Raw genomic sequence first — 19,209 nt, forward strand, 5'->3', positions numbered from 1 at the left:
TTTATATTCATATTTTATAGAGGTACATATCCTTTGTCATTAAAATGCCTCTCAAAAGTAATTTATTTTGACGATCTCGTCGAGTTTAATATATATGCATTCGACAATGACAAATCTGAAAAAAATGCTTATAATTTATAGATAAGAAAAACCTCAAATTATGCAAAGTATCATTTTGTAATTTTTTTCTGGCAACTTGTTGGCCATTCAATACGAATACATGGAAGTGTATGAACTTCCTGGTTCTACTTATAACTTATAAGGAATCTTATATTCTTATAAGTTTTTATAGGTGTATTCAATATTGATCACACAATGTAGATAGCCAGTATATCCATACTTCACTTGCCCATCATCACTTCAATTTCGTCCAATAATTGTATGGGCGTATGGCCTAAATTATGTAAAATGACATACCTATTTTAATCTATTAATTATTAGTTATTAGTAATTAGTAATTACTATTATTACTTTGACGATGGTAAAATATAACGTTTATCGGACAAATTCTATTATACGATAATAATAAGTCATATAGCTGGTATAGTGTAAAGTAGATAATTATTTATTTTCTATTTTCTTCGTAAAATGTTGATAATAAGTATTTTAGTACCGGCTGAATAGTTTTTGAAGTAATGTCGGCCCAGAGTTGGATTCACCACTGCAATCATATAATATAATATAATATGGTGCTTCGCATATTGTTCAAAAACAAAATTTCCACAGACATTCTGCTCCACCGAACAGAGTTTAAAACAACATCTAAAACTTTTTTTACTAAGAATTGGACAATAAAGATACATCAAAATTATTCTTGGCAGTTTTGAATTTTATAGTAACTATAAATTACTAGGTAGCTAAATAACCCGGCTTCGCCCGTGTACAGTTTTTTTTTTTTGTTACAACTTTGTCCCGAAAAATCCGATCAAGAAAAAATAAAATTTTCCGTCTTTGCAATTTGGGAAAATCTTTTCTTAGTGTTTCTCCACATCATTAGACCAATAAACTACCTATACTAACCAAATTTTGTGCTCATTTACTATTTAGCTTCAGCGGTTCTGACCAGGCGATGATGAATCAGTCAGACGTCAGTCAAGACAAGTTCTTTAATCTTTTATGTATTATATACATATAGCTATTGCTTATTTCTTGTTATATTAACTATCATTTACATTACTAGGTGTATAATATAAATTATATTGTAGGTATAATAGCCATACACATGCTATTGTTTCCGCTGAATCGTTTTATCATACGCACAACGTATATGTATGTCGGGGTATGTTTTCCGCCAAAAGTAGCTACATAAAATCTGGCAGGAATCAAAAAAATGAAATATTTTAAAACCTACGCCAACAAAAAATTACGAACAGACGGCACGTTTTAAATATAATTATAAATACAATAAACATATAATGTATTCAACTTTCTTTTATAGCACGAACCAATCATATAATAGGAAGAAAATTGTTTGAAATACCGAAACGACAAGACATACCTATATATCTAAATGTATACACAGTAATATACATGGCCACATATAGGTACCGTTAGACTGTAGGCACATACATCTAAATTATTATAAACGTATCGTGTAGGTATTATCTTAGTCTAGTCAAACTAATTTATTAATTCGTCCTTGAACTGCATATATTATATCACATTGGTTGGACGGACATTGGATAGGCCGTGCCGTCGTTGTTAGGGAAATCGGTTACTTTTTCTTTTTATGTAAATATTTCGAAACATTACAACTACCTATCGACCGGATTTGATCGTGTCAAGCCAGAAGTTTTCTCCACTAAGTAAGGACGTCGGGTACGTCTATATAAAATATAGAATATCCTGCTCTAATCAGATCCCCTCCCTCTCCTAACAAACACTTTTCTACTCCGACAGAGGAACTAAAAAAAATCTGAACTTCCATGTAAAAAAAATTATCATACACGTTTCTTGTTGTTCATTGTTACAAGATGATTTATCACAAATATAGGAATGGTTAATAATTTAAAAAATCTGGACAAGTAGGTACTGTTCTGCTGTACAATTGTAGGCGTCTAGAGGGGTCACTGTAATGGATGTGTTAAATTTTAATTCAATAAATTTCGATTCTATACGCGAAGACGGTCTGTCAGCCAATATTACCAAGTATATTTTCATATATTATTGCTATTATAGTAATTCATTTAACTATTTTACATGAACTACTCGTGGGAAAGTGAGAAACCTTGTTTTGAATTTTTCAATCCTTAGCTATAAAAATTGAGCAATTAATTAATTTTTAACTACCTACAAAATAATTTGCTGATTTTTATGCTTTGATGAATTTTCCTTAAAATTTGAACTTAAAAATAATGTTAATAAGAAACCTTTATAAGAAACCTTGTATTCAATTTTCAAGCTGTTAAATACATAAATTTGTTATTGACATGTATAGAACCAATTTGTATGTTACAGTTTATATATAATGCTAATATCTAAACATTTGGTACCAACTTCAAGTATCAATGATTATTTTTATTCATTTTTGAATAACAACAAAATAAGAAAATTGTTCCATAAGAAATAGTTATTTGACGGGTGATATTCTACTTTGGTTGATGAAGTTCGATTTCAATTTAATTGAAAAATTGGAAAATAAAAAAAATCAGGGAAATGAGTAATGCTCTGTTATACGTTAGGTATCTAGAGAGCCATTGATATGTTCAATTTGAATTGAAAAATATAAGATCACGGTAGGTATACAAAAAATTGATTCTGACCGAAGACGGTCTCTCAGTTTACATAATATTACTAAGTATATTTTATGATATTATTGTAATTAAAGTAATTTATTTTACGATTAGGCATTATTACTATAGACTACAGTTTGTTAAATTGGTGGTTTCTGAAAAAATTGCACTAGAAAATATTATTGTTTGTATAAAACATAATAATATACTCTAAAAGTTTCAAGACTCATGATTTATATATTTAAATTACAACAAAATAACTAAAATCGTTATTCTTGGTTTTAATATGTTATTTCGTTCAAATTTAAACTTAAAATGTCAATTAAAAAGAATATTGTTTATATATTTTTTAGATTTTTGGTTATAGTATGAACTATTTATGAGAACCTTTGCAAAATAATTTGAAAATGTTCAATATTTTATTTGAGTAAAATTTCAAGAATCTACGGTTAAAAGTTTTTTAATAATAACAAGAATTTAAGATATATTTGTTAATTTACAGGTAAATATCTAATATCTAAGTTCTAACGCACATAACAAAATTTATTTGACTTTTCGGCAAACATTTTTTTCTTTCTTTTTGTTAAATGTAGGAAAATTTATGGGGTTTCTTGTATTACATTTTCAAATCTTAGATATAAATGAAAACATTTTTATGCATTTTTAACTCAAAATAATTTGCAAATTTTCATGATTTTGAAGTCAACATTTTAACTTAAATCGCTCATAAAAAATATTATGGATTTACACTCAATTTTCAAGGACAACAACTTACGAGGAACCTTGTATTCAATTTTTCAATTTTTTGGAAAAGCGAATTAAAGCTAATACGCCCTGTTGAAAATCATCCACTTTCCAACAAGAAAATAAATTATTGACATCAGATCACTCTACGAGGAGTGACATTTTTTTCTGTATAGAGTGTTTTGAGCAAAAGATCAAGCTTTTTGTTTTTGGTCAGCTGTGCCGTTGACATGTGCACTCATGCAGCTCATGCGTGGATAGAAGTCTACAAAAATGTCCTGGAAAAATATGCGAGATCGTAAATGTTAAAATGACACAACGTTTCCCCTCAGAATCGTTTTTCGTATGCAATTCAAATATTCAAATAGATAACATTCCAATGACATACTCAACAACTACTATATACAGTCCCCTTGTCCACCTGTTTAGTTATGAATATGTATATAATAATCTATTTCATCTGTATGTTTATTGTTTATCCTATATTTGATTCTAAACAATTTTGCGAAAAATAGTGAATTTTGGAAAATTTTTAGACAGTCATTTTTTATTTTAGACATTTTTTCCTTGGAATTTTTACTTGTATTCGAGTCGATAGGCCAATACAACCCGTAGGTTTACAACCACAATCACATTAATTATTATTTACGATTAACGTAAATGCCATGGGTGCCAGAATCAAAATTGCATATTGCCTAAATATTGCCCCTTATAACTTAAACGAGCCACGAGTAGGCCCATTAAATCATAATTTAAATTACTTTTACATGGAAATTAGTTTGCAATTGCCTATACTTAACTCCTTAAAACAAGGCATGTAGTCAAAGTCAATGTGTTCTTAGTGAATGCAATAAAATCATTCTAAAGATCAATACAATTAATTTTAAGTACGTACTAAAGAATTAAGGTGCTGTAATAATTATTCGATACTCTAGCTGCAGCTAAAAACTGCACGCAATACCCAAAATGTAATCTACTACTACATGTATACTCGCGTATGCCACATTTTCAAACCCAAATTTGGTGAAATTACTGGAGGTGGGCTGCGCTTATATATATATAACAAATACTATAAATTATCATTAAAGTAATGGATGTATAAAAAAATTGTAATAACAATATGGTCAACAACAAAAAAAAAAAAACAAAAAAAAAATTGTCATTCATGATAATAAATATTTATTATATATTATTATAACACCTATTATGTATTTATGTATTATATTTAAAAGTAATTTATTGTTATGTAAATATATCATAATGTTTGAAAGTACTTTTAAGGTACATCGTATCTAAATTTATTATTCGGTACAATCGTATATTATCAATGAACAAAATGTATAAGGGGTAAAGGTAGGCCACCATTAGTAAAACTTAGGGCAGTCGTTTTTACCACATTATCATTAATTTTCTTGTACCTGTTATCATATTTTATAGAATTTACTTATAATACTCTTTAGCAGGGCTCATAACTTATAACTCTAAAAAAAGTTAGTTGCATAAGCTCATTAATATTCTCTTATAAATATAAGTTAGAGTGACCATAGGTACGTCCCGTATTTCAACTTTGTATCCCGTTGTCACAACCAAAGTAAATTAAATTCGAATTTTTTAATATTACACAGGTAATATGAACCTTCATGCTATGTATGTATTAATTATAATATAAGAACACACTATCATATTGATACTCTTATTACAAATAATATCACGGGCGGCGGAGGTTCATAATATGTTTTTTCCTCCAAACAAATAAACGTTTTTAGCATGTCTGGGGTAGTAAAATACTCTAAGGTGACTATCGAAGGGTTAAAAATAAAAACTAAATTTTTGTTTTCGTACAAATCAAATTTTGTTCAAAACTCGGTTCGTACAAGTATACTGCCAACTTTGAACTTACCATATGGTTAGGTTAGGTTGTGGTTAGGTTGTGGCATGTACTCATTTAGATATAAAATATAGTGAGTAGTGAGTAGGGACAATATAAAATATAATCATTTTTTTCTGAGTATAATTATTTTATACCACTGCCTGCACCATATTATTTATAACCTAGTAAGTTAATACGGATGTTTTAAACATTTTAATTTTAATCTAAGTAAGTTTATAAAAATTCTTAATATTTTGATTTTTGATAGTTTAATAATTTTTATAATTCATAATTATTTTATAATCTCTTATTCAAAAATACATTTTTAAAATAATAGTAATGTGGAACTGTTTTTTCAGTAAAATTATAGGAGTCAAATAAACAATAATTGGTAAGTAGTTTAAATCATTAAATTCAAATCCGAAAATAATACCTTATTAGTTTTACTTTTAGATTATTATATTATTATATTATGAGTATCTGGAACGCGTAGAGCTGTAACACACAGTATTTCATCTATTCTACCTACTTAAAATATAAAAACATTGAACAACAAATTAAGTTTGAGTATTATGCTTGTGATGTAAATATATATTTGCAAACTTTTTTCAAACTTCAGACTTAATATTATATAAAAGCTGTTGATTTCCTTTTTTTTGAGGTGGTTCGAATGTTCAAATATGGTTTAAACATATCACAATAAATTTACAACTATTTAATTTTGTTATAATTTTGAGTCTTTAAAGTCAATATAATTTATAACAGTAAATGAAAACGGGAGTTTTCGGATGCTGGAAAATCGTGTCTTGCTGCGCTCACTAAGGCTCAGACGAAAAGTGTATTAATTTGGATTTTGGAATCTTCGATCATAATTCATAATAATTATTATTACATTCTAAATAGTTTTGTGTTACATGTGTAATGTGTATTGTATTAATTTGTTAATAAGTAATAACACGATTTAACGATACATAACTTACCGGACACATAGATGCACAAGATGCCCCTAAAGACCTAAGTCTAAGTATTAATTAAAATGCATCGACTACAGAACCTAAATGTAGTAAATAATTATAAACGTTTATACATCGATGGCAATGATATTAAAATTATTACTGAACTATTCTAAAACTTTTCCGAAACTTGTTTTTTTTTTTTTTGATATAATATGTCATTTGTAAGATTCAACTTTCTAATACTAGACTTTCTAAAATATGCCTATTAATTTGGTCAATTTAGGTACCTCGAATTAATTTAATCATTAATCGTACTATACCTATACCTTGTACAGCTATAACTGTATATTGGTTTAACATCTTACATCTAATAAAATAATTCATTAAATTTAATAGGCCAAAATAATAATATAATTTTTAACCTTGATTTTTTAACACGAAGAATGAATCACATAAAATAGGAAACGCTGTCACGTAGCTAAGGAGTGGCCTGGGCCCTGGGTTGACCCGACAACTCAAAATATTTACTAACCATCCCATTATTTCGTGGAAATACCCAAAGCTCAAATAATTGAACTAAAGTAATACAATTTAATAAAATATACTACACTTTGGATTTGTTATTATTACATAATTATTTTTAACACTCGCGTGTTCTAAGTAAACACGACATATGAACACGAATATGAACAACAGCTGACAATTTATCGCACTGGATGCAATTTGATTTCGAATAATAATAGTATGGTCATAAAAAAATCGTTCGTAGGTCTGTATCGTCGCATTCGTCGTGTTAACGTAGGATACAATTAATTCCTAGTACATCATCTATAGGTACCTATTATAAATCACATAATAAATCCGTGTTCTTATTTCGGTATTACCCATCGGCCACCAAAGTTTGGCCACATGGGTACCATGAATGGTAGGTACGTACAAACACATGAACATGCGTACTTATTATAATATTCGCAGTGGATTTATTCGTGGTACATACCTACTCCTATATTTATAATCTATAAATATAAATTAGAATCTATCATAGAAATCCACAACTTACAAGGCTATACCGATACATTCCACATAATATGTGAAATTAGACATTTCCAGTTGTTTATTTTAATAGTATTTTCTTATTAATTATTTAAATTAATATTTTTTGTACAGCATATAGTTCAAAATTGTAGCAAGTTGAGCAACATCAGAGAATATTTTATGCTCATCAATCGTAAATATTTTCTTTATACTCCCTTATTCTTTAATAAGCTGATAAATTTGCTCAATATTGTACTGTAAAGAGGTGATATTTTATACTCATTCATGTGATAGCCGGTCAAAAAGCTTGAACTAACACAAGGTTATTAATAAGTTGCAGCTATTATGGTAATTTAAAACTATAAGAAGTAAGAACCGCATTCATAAAGTCGATGCAACGACAAGCCGTAATCGACGATCTTAGAATCAAGAAATTAATGAAGGAAGATTAAAGGAAGAATTATTTTTAAAAATAGAAAATGAGAGAGAACTTCTGAAATAAAGAAAAATTAAATCTGAACTATCCTCTGATGATTTAATTTTTTGTAAAAAGAAACATTTAACAGAAATGGAGTTATTAAAAAGAACTGTTAAAGAATAAACTATTAAAAATAATATTTACCTAATACATTACGTATATTGTTAAACTTTATAAGATTGTTTAGTGTCTTAAAATTTGTTTTCTCTGGTGTCAAAAGTTATGATACTATAAATTGTATTTTATTAGTTAGGTATGACTATTATTATACAAATATTTGTTATGCTTTTCAGTCAATTTTTAAAAAAGATCTTTTTTTTTATACACTTTTTTATAAGACTAAATAATATAATCGATACTTATAATATGTACTTGTATAAGTTTAATTTGGAGATATAATAAAATCTCTAAAAAAAGACCAGTATTTTTAAAATATTCTGAATAAATTGTACTTTACATTTTTTTAAGCTCAACTACAATTTATAAATCTCATTTAAGTCATAAGCATAACTTAAGCAATACTCATTCTTAAGAATTGACTATAAATACGGCCTGTAGAATTTCATTAGCACGATTTGTTTTTATAACTATTTAAAGTTCAAATTGTAAAAAACACGAAAATGTGCAGATCATTTTGTACCTAGTTAAAAATTTAAAATACATTTTCCGAAAAATATATCAATACAGATTTTTAATGCTATATTGTTATACAGTCAAAACTCTTTATAACGAAACTCTTTACAACGAAAAACTCTATATAACGTAAACATTACATAATAATGGTTGGTTTGCTATATAACCCATTAGACAATTCATTCTCTATAACGTATTAGTCACTCTCAATAACGAAACAATATTTTATGTTTCATAATACAATTTACGTGTTATCGTATCTATTACATATATAAACTATAAAAATAATCGGCAATAATGCCGAAATTTCCAAGAACGATTACATTCTTTCATTATTTGTAAAAATAATGATGTGTTTGATATATAATATTACATAGGTACATACCTTTATACATAAATAATTAAAATTTTGTTTTTTTTAAACCCTCTCTATTACGAAAACTCTCTATAACGAAAGAAATCTCTTGGTCCCTTCAGATTCGTTATAAAGAGTTTTGACTGTACTTAAATATTATTTTTTTAGTTATCACGTGACCTCCGACCCACATGAAAATCTAACGATGTATCATTAAATCTGGTTATCACAGTTTTCAACGTTTGCAACATTTAGATATTTTTATTTATGTAGCAATATGCAGACTATGTATAGAATAATTATTATTGGTTTTAGGGTTTGTTATCAAAGACCACATGTAATCATATTATATTCTACTCTAAAACTATGAGCGATTTTGGATTCTGAGGGAAGCGAAGAAGCTAAGAAGTATATTTTTAAAAACTTAGATTGTAAACTGTGTTTTATATGTGGTAAAAGAAAAAGTTTAACCGCTTAGAATCGTTTTTTAGAATAAAATCGAGTTGTAAACCTATACTAAGTGCGATATATGTTCGGTTGTTTTATTTTAGTTAGGGCCGAGGTCCGAGGGGCCCTATTTTTCTAATTGCATAACCTAAGAATAACGTCTGCTCACGCTTATGTAATTAAATAATAATTTTAAATAATATATTGTTGAAAATGCCTATACCTAACCCCTTACTACGGGCTAGTCAAAAAACTCAAAACCTTACTGATATTAAAACTAGGAAAAGTTTGATAGAAAAAACCCCAGATATGTGAGTTTAAAAAATACATTTAGGTATTAACTATTGCCAAAAAATAAATTGTATTTAATATTTATATTTAAAATACATCAGAAAAAAACATTTTGTGTACCTATACCTAATAATTTAAATGCTTTTTTAACAGTAGGTACTTATAGGCTATATTAAATAAGTAGGTACTACTCGAAACTCAAATATTTTTTAAAAGTATTTACTATTATTGTTAATGCTCGCTGTAATCGATTACAACTTACAAGAAGCTAAAGAGACCGTTTCAAAAAAATCATACAAATAATTATTATAGCCATGATTTATCCTAGTAAACTTTGTTCTTTACAATAAATTGGTTTTCCAGAAGACAAAAGTGTATTATCATAGGTATCTATTAGTTATTATCAGTGTTTGGAAGGAATAGATTCCTGGAACGAATTCCTGTTTATAAAAAAAGAACAATAAAATGAACGAGTTCTTTTTTTCAAGGAAAAATAACTAAAATTGTTGTTCCTTTCTAGTTCCATTTTACACAGATCTATGTAAATAATTCAAATGAAAATGTTTTTTTTCTTAAAGTGTATATTGACAATTAGTGATCGTTATCGAGTACCGAAGTTAATCGTAAAATATAATATTAATTTATACTGTTTTAAAAATAATAAATATATTGTATAAATCATTAAAAGAAAAAAAATATATTCAATATCTTAAATTAAATAGTAAATTATAATTAATGTATTAGTAGGTATGTTTATCTAAGTATAATTAAAAAGTTAAATACCAAAGAATTAGAATAAATATGAAAAAAAAAATTGACGATTATATAATAATTTTTATTTTATTTGGAACTAAAAAAGGAACTCGTTATTTTCCAAAGGAAAGAATTCTTTTTTTTAAGGAACAGGGAACGGAAATAATACCGTTTTACAAGGAACTTGCCAAACACTGGTTATTACCCAGGTATATCGTTATAAATATTATAATCAAAAGTCATCGCTCTCCACAGTTTCTCTTGGCACCGGCGAACTCCTACGAAGTGTGACGGTTAGTTAAGCTTAAGACAACTATCGCCGGTACGGGAATAGGGCGATAAATGTTTAAAAAGACAACACAAATATATAAATAATATATATATATAGCCTAAGGCGTTATGAAATATATTATAATGTACAACTAGTTAATAATAATAATAATAATAATAATAATAATAATAATACACTATCGGTGGGCACTGGGCACCCTCCACACAAAGTGATACACATGGGTAATAGATATATCATCAGTAGACTACGGCTCTGTGGCTTTTACAATGATTACACAATCTAATGGATGGGTAAACAGAATACAGATATAACAGTACAATATGTACTATACAACCAGGGCCGCATTGAGGTGTTTGCCGTCCATAGGCTGAAATAAATTTACAGCCTAATTTACATACGTATTGATGTTTTACTAATATCTCAACGTAGTTTTTGGGTCACAAAAAAAAAAAAATTTGCCGCCCTAGTTGTAACCCACACAGCCTAAGCGGTAACACAGCTCTGTATACAACGATACCACAACATCGGCGGCGGTGGGAACTGCGACGATGATGATAACAGCCGTATGATAATACGACGACAGCCGCGAAGACGCTATCACTCGGTGTTGACAACTTTACTGTCGATGGGATAACGCCATAACGGTGGAGGCGGCGGCGGCGATTCGCAATAATACTGAACGTAATATAATATAAATCAGTGGCGTAGCCAGGATTTTTTTTCGAGGGGGGCTGATCAATTTTTTACACAGGGGTGGTTTAGATTTTGATCGAATACCATAGACCGTTAAAATAATTTTTTAATTTTATTAACATTTCGGAGGGGGCTGCAGCCCCCTCAGCCTCCCCCCTGGCTACGCCACTGATATAAATGTTTACTATTATTATCGTACTAAATTTGATGACGATTGACGATCGCGAAGACGTTCGTCGGATACCATAATATAATCTGAATAATAGGACGGTCTCGACGATTACGGGCAATTTGATATGACACTATGCGCGCAATTTTAGGTTTCGGGGCCGAGCAACAGCCGCGACTTCAACGGCGTTTTTGCAATAATTATGAAACGTCAATTTCAATATTCGTATGTCGTATGTGATTATCGTATCTGGACGTCAATAAGTGGCACACATATGAATATACACAATATGTGTATCAATGTGTTAAATTGATAACATTTTTTTATCGACATAAGTTTACAAAAAAACAAATAATAATCGAAAATTTCATATGCCTAAATGTTCAACACGAACCAAAATATATTGGAAACCGTGAAGTGTGTGGAAAATGCTAACACAGTTGGGTGAAAATTGCATGTATCTATGGTCATTTTTTTAAAAGTTACACTAAGAACCAAAATGGATTTTTTGAAAACTAGTTTTGCGTATAAATTCCCGTTTTTGCTTATTTTTTTGGTTGTTATTCTTGTCGCCTTTGAAAACGATTGGCAATTTTAAATTTTGACCTCCCGAATGCACCAACTAGATTCACTTTCCTACCAGGAAAGCTACTGTTTAAGCAAACTGAAGCACTTTAACTGCGAGAAAACGTAATGACGGACACAAAAAAAAGTATATTAAGTATAAAACACACGTCATTGTAAAATCAATACATTCATCGCTACTCTCAGAATCTAAAATGGAAAATTAATTATTTTATATTTATGAAAAATAATTGTATAATAAAATAATAAATGCTTGTAACGCTGTCTATATTTTTCTATATTATATTATTTTAAGAATACCTCTACGGCTCTCTTTACAGGCTCTACATGGCATAATATCTATTGACCATTTTAGTTCATTATAATCTATAGTCATAAATCATAACAAATTCGTAAAAGTTATCCATAAGTCGTATGTGCATTGTGCTATTTTATGGAAAACAGTTTTTGATAATACTAAATTTTACACGCTGAGGCGTTGAGCTCCGATGAGCTGGCATAGGCATAAATTACGTACGGTCGACTACGCGTTATATGTATAATATTATCAAGAAAGATGTTGCATTATTCTTATCGGCAATTGATGTCGTCGTCATTTCAGGGAAAAATTATTAATAAATACCCACACGAACACAATATAATATTACCTACCTACTAAAATATTTATTCGACAAACCTGGCAGGGCTGGCATATTGCTATGGCGTATTGCTGTTATTATGAACTGTTTTGTACGATTGTAAATATTGTTCGAAGGGTAACAATCATCAAAAACTTGAGACTGTACTCATTATTACATTATTTTCATTTATCCGGTCTGTATTTGAGTGATCGTGAGATTTGTGCCGTTTATCTTACAAGCCAACAAGAAAATACCAAGGTGTCCTAAGTAAGTACTAAGTACTAAGAAAATATTTTAAAAACAAGACCACAACTTCTAGAATTAAAATAGCTAAGTTGAGAATTTTTATACAAACATTTTTATTATACCTAACAACTATTTCATGCACCTTTAATTATAAAAAGAAAGTGTTATAAAAAATGCTGAAAATTGTAATGTTTTAGGTACTTTATGTTCCGAACAATGGTTTTAATTTTGTTTTATTAATGATGGTTCATAATTCATAAAAATTACCATTTACCATTGTTTCAAAGTAGGCTGAATAACTATAAGTTAGAAAAACATAGTTTAAAAATTCAAATGAATCTAGGTATTAGTAATTATTATATTTAATATTTATAGTATATTGGAGGGGTTTTTATAAATTGTTTACCTATTATAGGGGAAGCAAATGTTAAGTGTCTATATCCATAAAAAAATATGCCTCTGCCTATGATACTAGCTGTATAGTAGTATATATTATTAGACTTTTTTATATTAGACTGACTTACATGCAAAATTATAATTTGTAGATAAGTTGTTTCTATAGATTAAATGAGCTCTATATAGTTGTTTTTTTATTTCTTTTTTCTTTTAAAAAGATCTTATTTACGAATAATTAAATACATTAAACATTTAACTCAAAAATTAAAAACAGCTAATTGTGTATGGGGCTGTTTATTGGGTAAACTCCTGAATTCCCGGTTGTCCAATCCTACATGGGTCTGTATAAATACAGCTTAGTATGGTAGCTATGTACCACTCTTGTAGAGTACTTTTTCTATATCATAAGCAATAATACTAATTATTAGCTACAAGGTTACGGAATAACAAAATTTTCTCTTTTTAAAATTATTTAGAAAACCTCAAATTTGATATATTTGGACTGAACAACATTTTATATAATTTACTCTAATCATAACAGTTGTATGCATTTCAAGTAGGTAATCATATGACTATTGAGTTGTATTTTAAGTGTGAATAGTTTTTATATGGTCTTCACAATATAAAAAAGTTAGATTGTAATCAAGTGGTATGAAAAATGAAAGTTCAATGAATCCCATGAGTCACAAATACAAGTGAACATATAATAAATTTCAAAAATAAAATATCCAAAAAATTATAATTATTTTAGTTACATTCATATAACATAGAAAATATGTATACAACATTATTACAACACTTGTTAAATACCAAAAATTCAATTATTCCAAATATCATGCATTTGACAATACAATTTCAAAACTTTTTTTTTTACATTGAGATTAAATTATTTGGGAATTTGTCTAATTTACAATATTACATTTAATATTCATTGTAGTTCATAAAAAAAACTATCTTCTAGTTATTTGATAAGTAATTTTATTACTTGTGTAATATTTTTGTACTATTATTTCTAACATTAATTGACTTGTTATTTTTATTTTATACTTCTGGAAGCCTAAATTTTATTTAAACTTATACTATTGGTAAATTATATAGGTAATATTTAAAGTATTTAAATGATAGTAAATTAAATTTAGGCTTGCTGAAGTTATGTTTAAAGTTATATATCATAATGTGTAAGGGTCATTTAATAGGGAATCCACATTGAAATCCATGACTTTGTCTGTAATTGTGTCTTGATTGTCTTGTATACTTTTAATAACCTCTTCAATGTCTGAATAACTTATCACTGGTAAATCATCCAATTTTTGATCAGCTAGAAATAATACTAATAAATGTTACAAATTGTGACAATTAGAATGAAGGCATATTTAAGGTCAAATTCAAATTGCACAAACAGCAATAAAAAAAGTACAAAACTCCAAAAGTCACATTCATTAAATAACTTTTAAAAATGGAATTTTTTTTAAGATCTTTTAAGAACTTTTAAATAAATGTATTAATTTAAAATGTGTCTTCTCAAATTTTTTAACATATCACAAACACAATTTTAAAACTGTAACCTTCCATGTTAAATTAGTATGAGAATATTAAAAAGCATTTACAATTTTTTAGGTATGTCCGCCAAATCAAAGATATTTGTCAACTGTACATGACAGCTCCATTGTAAATGTTTAAGCATATCAATAAACTTTGATACAATATTTTACACAATATGAATTCTATAAAAATGTGTACATTCTACATGATTTAGTTGTACCAAAATTAAATTTAATAAATGTAGTTACATTGTGTAGTAATTATATTATCAACAGTTTCAGTTTGTGGAGCTGCATTTATTATTTCAGAAGCTGATGTTTTATTGACATTCTTCTGTACATTTGATCCAGTATTCTATAAATAATACATAAACAAAATAGACCAATAATCATAATAAATAATGTTAAAAAAGCAAACTCTTGATTCTGGGGACACAAGTGAACATTAGGTCAATAGAGCACACAAGAATTTTGAAAAAATAATTAGGTACAGGCATATTTTTTAAAAATAAAAATAAAATAAAAAAAGATGGATAAGTGGTTATTGCTCTGCTTACACATTAGTCATAAGATGTAGTGTGGGTCACTGTAATTAAATGATGTATTCAAATTTAATTCAATGATGTTCTCCATTTCGAAGATTTTTGTTAACATTTGAAGTATTTTTCCAAAATGGAGAAAAAAACAATAAATAATAAAACAAAATTTGAAATTTTAGGCAAAACGAGTTTGTGACAAAATTGATTTGATTTTTTGTAGTAACTCAAAAACAAATAAACTTAGATACTTTAAATTTTCATCAAATATTTATTGTATGATAATTTTTCTTATAAGACGAAATGTTCAAAATATATCGACTCTTTTTGAGTTGTATGTTTGTAATAGGTACCTATATATTTTTAAGATTTATATTTTTTTGCTTGGTCAAAAAGTTTGAAAGTTTTTTATTAGCATTTAAATTTTAAATTTTGAAAGATATTACAATCACATATATTTAAAAATTATTTTGGAGTTAAAAATGTAAGACATTTTAAATTTTTAAATTTGTGGATTGAACAGTGAACAGGGTTTCTCATGAGTAGCTTATGCTGTGGCCAAAAAATGTAAACAATTTGTAAACACAGTTTTATTTCTATGGATATTTTAGGTTCAAATTTTGCCAAATTTTGATATTTAATTACTAATAGTAAAATAATACTTAAATAGCAATAATATCATAAAATATACTAAGTAATATTAAGGCTAACTGATCTTATTCACTCAGAATCATTTTTTTTGTATACAATGATTAAATTGAAGTTTAATACATCCATTACAGTGACCCAATTGACATCTTTAGTACTGCAGAGAGGTACCCATTTGCACATAGTTTTTTGTTTTTATATAGATATATACTTGGTTTTATTAATTGGCTATTAAATTTAAAAGTCTACTCAGTATTGAATTTTATATGAATGTAATATTTAACAATGTTATGTACTTAAAAGTATGACTGCATAAGTAATGAATATGAGTTATGTACTTGCTATATATTATAATATAACTATACGTTTTGACTATGTCTCATCAAGTATTCCTCAAATTATATGTTTATTGTTACATACATCAGTATTCTTGTCGGATGCGGTTTCTACATGTCATATGCGGTCTATCACACACATATTACCTACCTATTCATTCTCAATGATTCGACTATTTGATGACGATTAAGCTTTATCTTAACGATATAACTTCTTAATCAATAATATAATACTATAATAAAATATTAAAATCTGGTTCCACCAATAATCGGAATATGATTATTATACGGAATAATTGAATATGAAATTTAAATTGGTATAGAAATATACTCTGATGGGCTAGCATATAAGACATTAAACAATAAAGGGTACACACTACACATATAAAACCGTAAACCATTCCCATTTTTTGGTCGATCCCACCAGTGGTGCTTACACCAACTTGTAGAAAGTATATGAGGAGGATTGAAACTTTGAATAATAAAAAAAATACATGGTACATCACCATCATTGCTGCCCTCGTATTTAACGGAACTATGGTGGTGCCTTCAAAAACAAAACAAACAATACATTTGAATGTTTTTTGAGAGATGTATAATTATAATGTACATAATTTAAATAATAAAATGAAGTATTTTTTAATTTTTAATACTTATTCTTAGACATATTATTATATTTACATATATTGTCTATAATTATTATTTTTATTTTTAATTGTTTTAAAGATTGTGACTTGCATTATTCAATTATTATAATTAATGTGTATCATTCAGTCAGATATACTGTAATTCAACTATAGTTTTACTATTTTAACTACACAAAGTATGTTATAGACCGCATATGTATTGTAGAACATGTGTGGTAGTCCGCATATGACACATAGAAACAAACCCGTTAGATGACAAGTGTGCAGTAGACCATATACAATAAGAATTCCCTCACATCTTCTTTCAAACTTAGTGGCTTCATTTAAAAAATAAAATTTATGATATTATGAGTTAAAATATATATCCAAAGTAACAAGACCATCTTATGGTTAGGAAAAAAACTATGAATTTAATATAATGATTGATACTATATTATTTAATTATTGAAAAGATTGATGATGTAAACACACCTTTTTTGCAATTTTTTAGTGTAGAAGGTCGCCTCAGTTTCAATCACTAATATCACTAAATTATTGATCATGGTTGAATTTTCAAAAAAAGTATGCAACCTAATTTTTTTCAGAATCTTTCATATGAAAATAATATATAGTTGTTTTAATATCGACTTACAAACTTAAATATGAATTTAATATTATTTTTATTATGGTTTTAATAATAGCAAAATTAGGCAGGCTGTTAAAATAAAAACACATTTTTAAAAAAGTTGGTTGTTTACAATAAGGACTAGCACTAGCTAACATATTTAAGGCTAGTTTCATACTATGAAGAGAGTAACAACTAGGAATGAGCTATAATAACAACTACATTAAAATAATGTCAATAAATGGTCATTAGAACTTTGAGTGTATAAACCTATAATTCTACTTGTAGAAGTAACATAGTACAAATAGAAGTTGTGAAGTAACCTAAGTATAAATAAAAAAATTTTAAGATATAATATATCATTAATGTAATTCATTTGTTTATATGAGCGATAAGATGAGGTTTTTCTTACAACCAAAAAATAATTACTTTAAATTATTAGTTAGAATATTTTTGTTGAGCCCGAGGAAAAGGAGATATTTTATACCAATACCAAAGTTTATTCAATAATTTTAAGATCACAAATTAATAATATTATATTACACAAAGTGGGAAAGATGTAGGAAATACACCGTCTCTTGCCATTTGAATTAATCGTCTTATAAACATCATGTTTATTAATTGTATCTTCGCCCATTAATTTTGTCCATGATTTGGCTTCTTCCGAAAACCTAATCAATCAAAATACAAATTAATCATGGAAAAAAAAATTTTAATTCAAAGTAGTTACTGTTATTAAATTCCAGCAGGTGGTCTCAAGTACATTTACAGTATTATTTATGTATTCCTAGATTTCACCAACGATGTTTCTTGCGAAATGATTTTGCCTAGTCAAGCTCAATAACGTATCACCGGGTGTCCGATATTTCGTTGAAATAAGTACGATATTCAGCTCTAATTAAACGACAAAATAAAAATGTATGACACATCTATACTGTACTAAAAATGTTTAGACAAAAATATTGAGGTATTCTCTACGAACAAAAATCAAGCAAATGAAACGATATCAAGTATCAACTAAACCTGTGATAACAGCCGACGCCAAAAAGTATTGTTGCTTGCCGCAGTCTGTAGTTGTAGTACACGTACTAGTGCACGAACGTTATGTGATAATACGTCCGCGGGAACGGACTGAGATAATATAATGGACAGGAAACGACCGGGTCGGGTGATAGCCGCCAAAAGGTCCTCTGAATGTTTTTAGCGATTACCGGTGGTTTTATTTAGCATCACATTTTGTATCTCAGCCCGTGTCACGGGTCATGTTATCTTAGTCCGTCACAGATTTGTAGACAATAAACTAGATCGGTAACCAGTGATAACAGACGGCGCCAAAAAATATCGATTTGTTTGTGGGCCCTATGTGGTGTTATCGTCTGACAAACCTTAGGGCCATTTCACATGGACGCGTATCATATGCGACATGTCGCACGCTTGCGTTTTTCGATTTAAATTACTTGAGTTCGTGTGCGCCAGCAGTTTGAAGTCGTACGAGCAGACTGAACGTTGACGTACTTAAATTATGTAAATCGAAAAACGCGCGCGTACGACACGTCGCGTATGAAACGCGTCAATGTGATACGGCCCTTAATTGTCATTTGAC

The 19,209-nt window shown here is 28.1% G+C and overlaps 1 protein-coding gene and 1 pseudogene across 1 annotated transcript in view; one reads left to right on the top strand and one right to left on the bottom strand.

Moving 5' to 3' along the window:
- The window catches only part of LOC111041446, a 99,362-nt gene that overhangs the window by 13,104 nt on the left and 67,049 nt on the right, over window positions 1–19,209 (top strand). The gene's annotated exons all lie outside the window — the stretch shown is intronic.
- LOC111041450 lies at window positions 14,400–18,243 on the bottom strand (annotated as a pseudogene).

Source organism: Myzus persicae, unplaced genomic scaffold, assembly GCF_001856785.1.
Source record: "Myzus persicae strain clone G006 unplaced genomic scaffold, MPER_G0061.0, whole genome shotgun sequence".
Lineage (NCBI taxonomy): Eukaryota > Metazoa > Arthropoda > Insecta > Hemiptera > Aphididae > Myzus > Myzus persicae.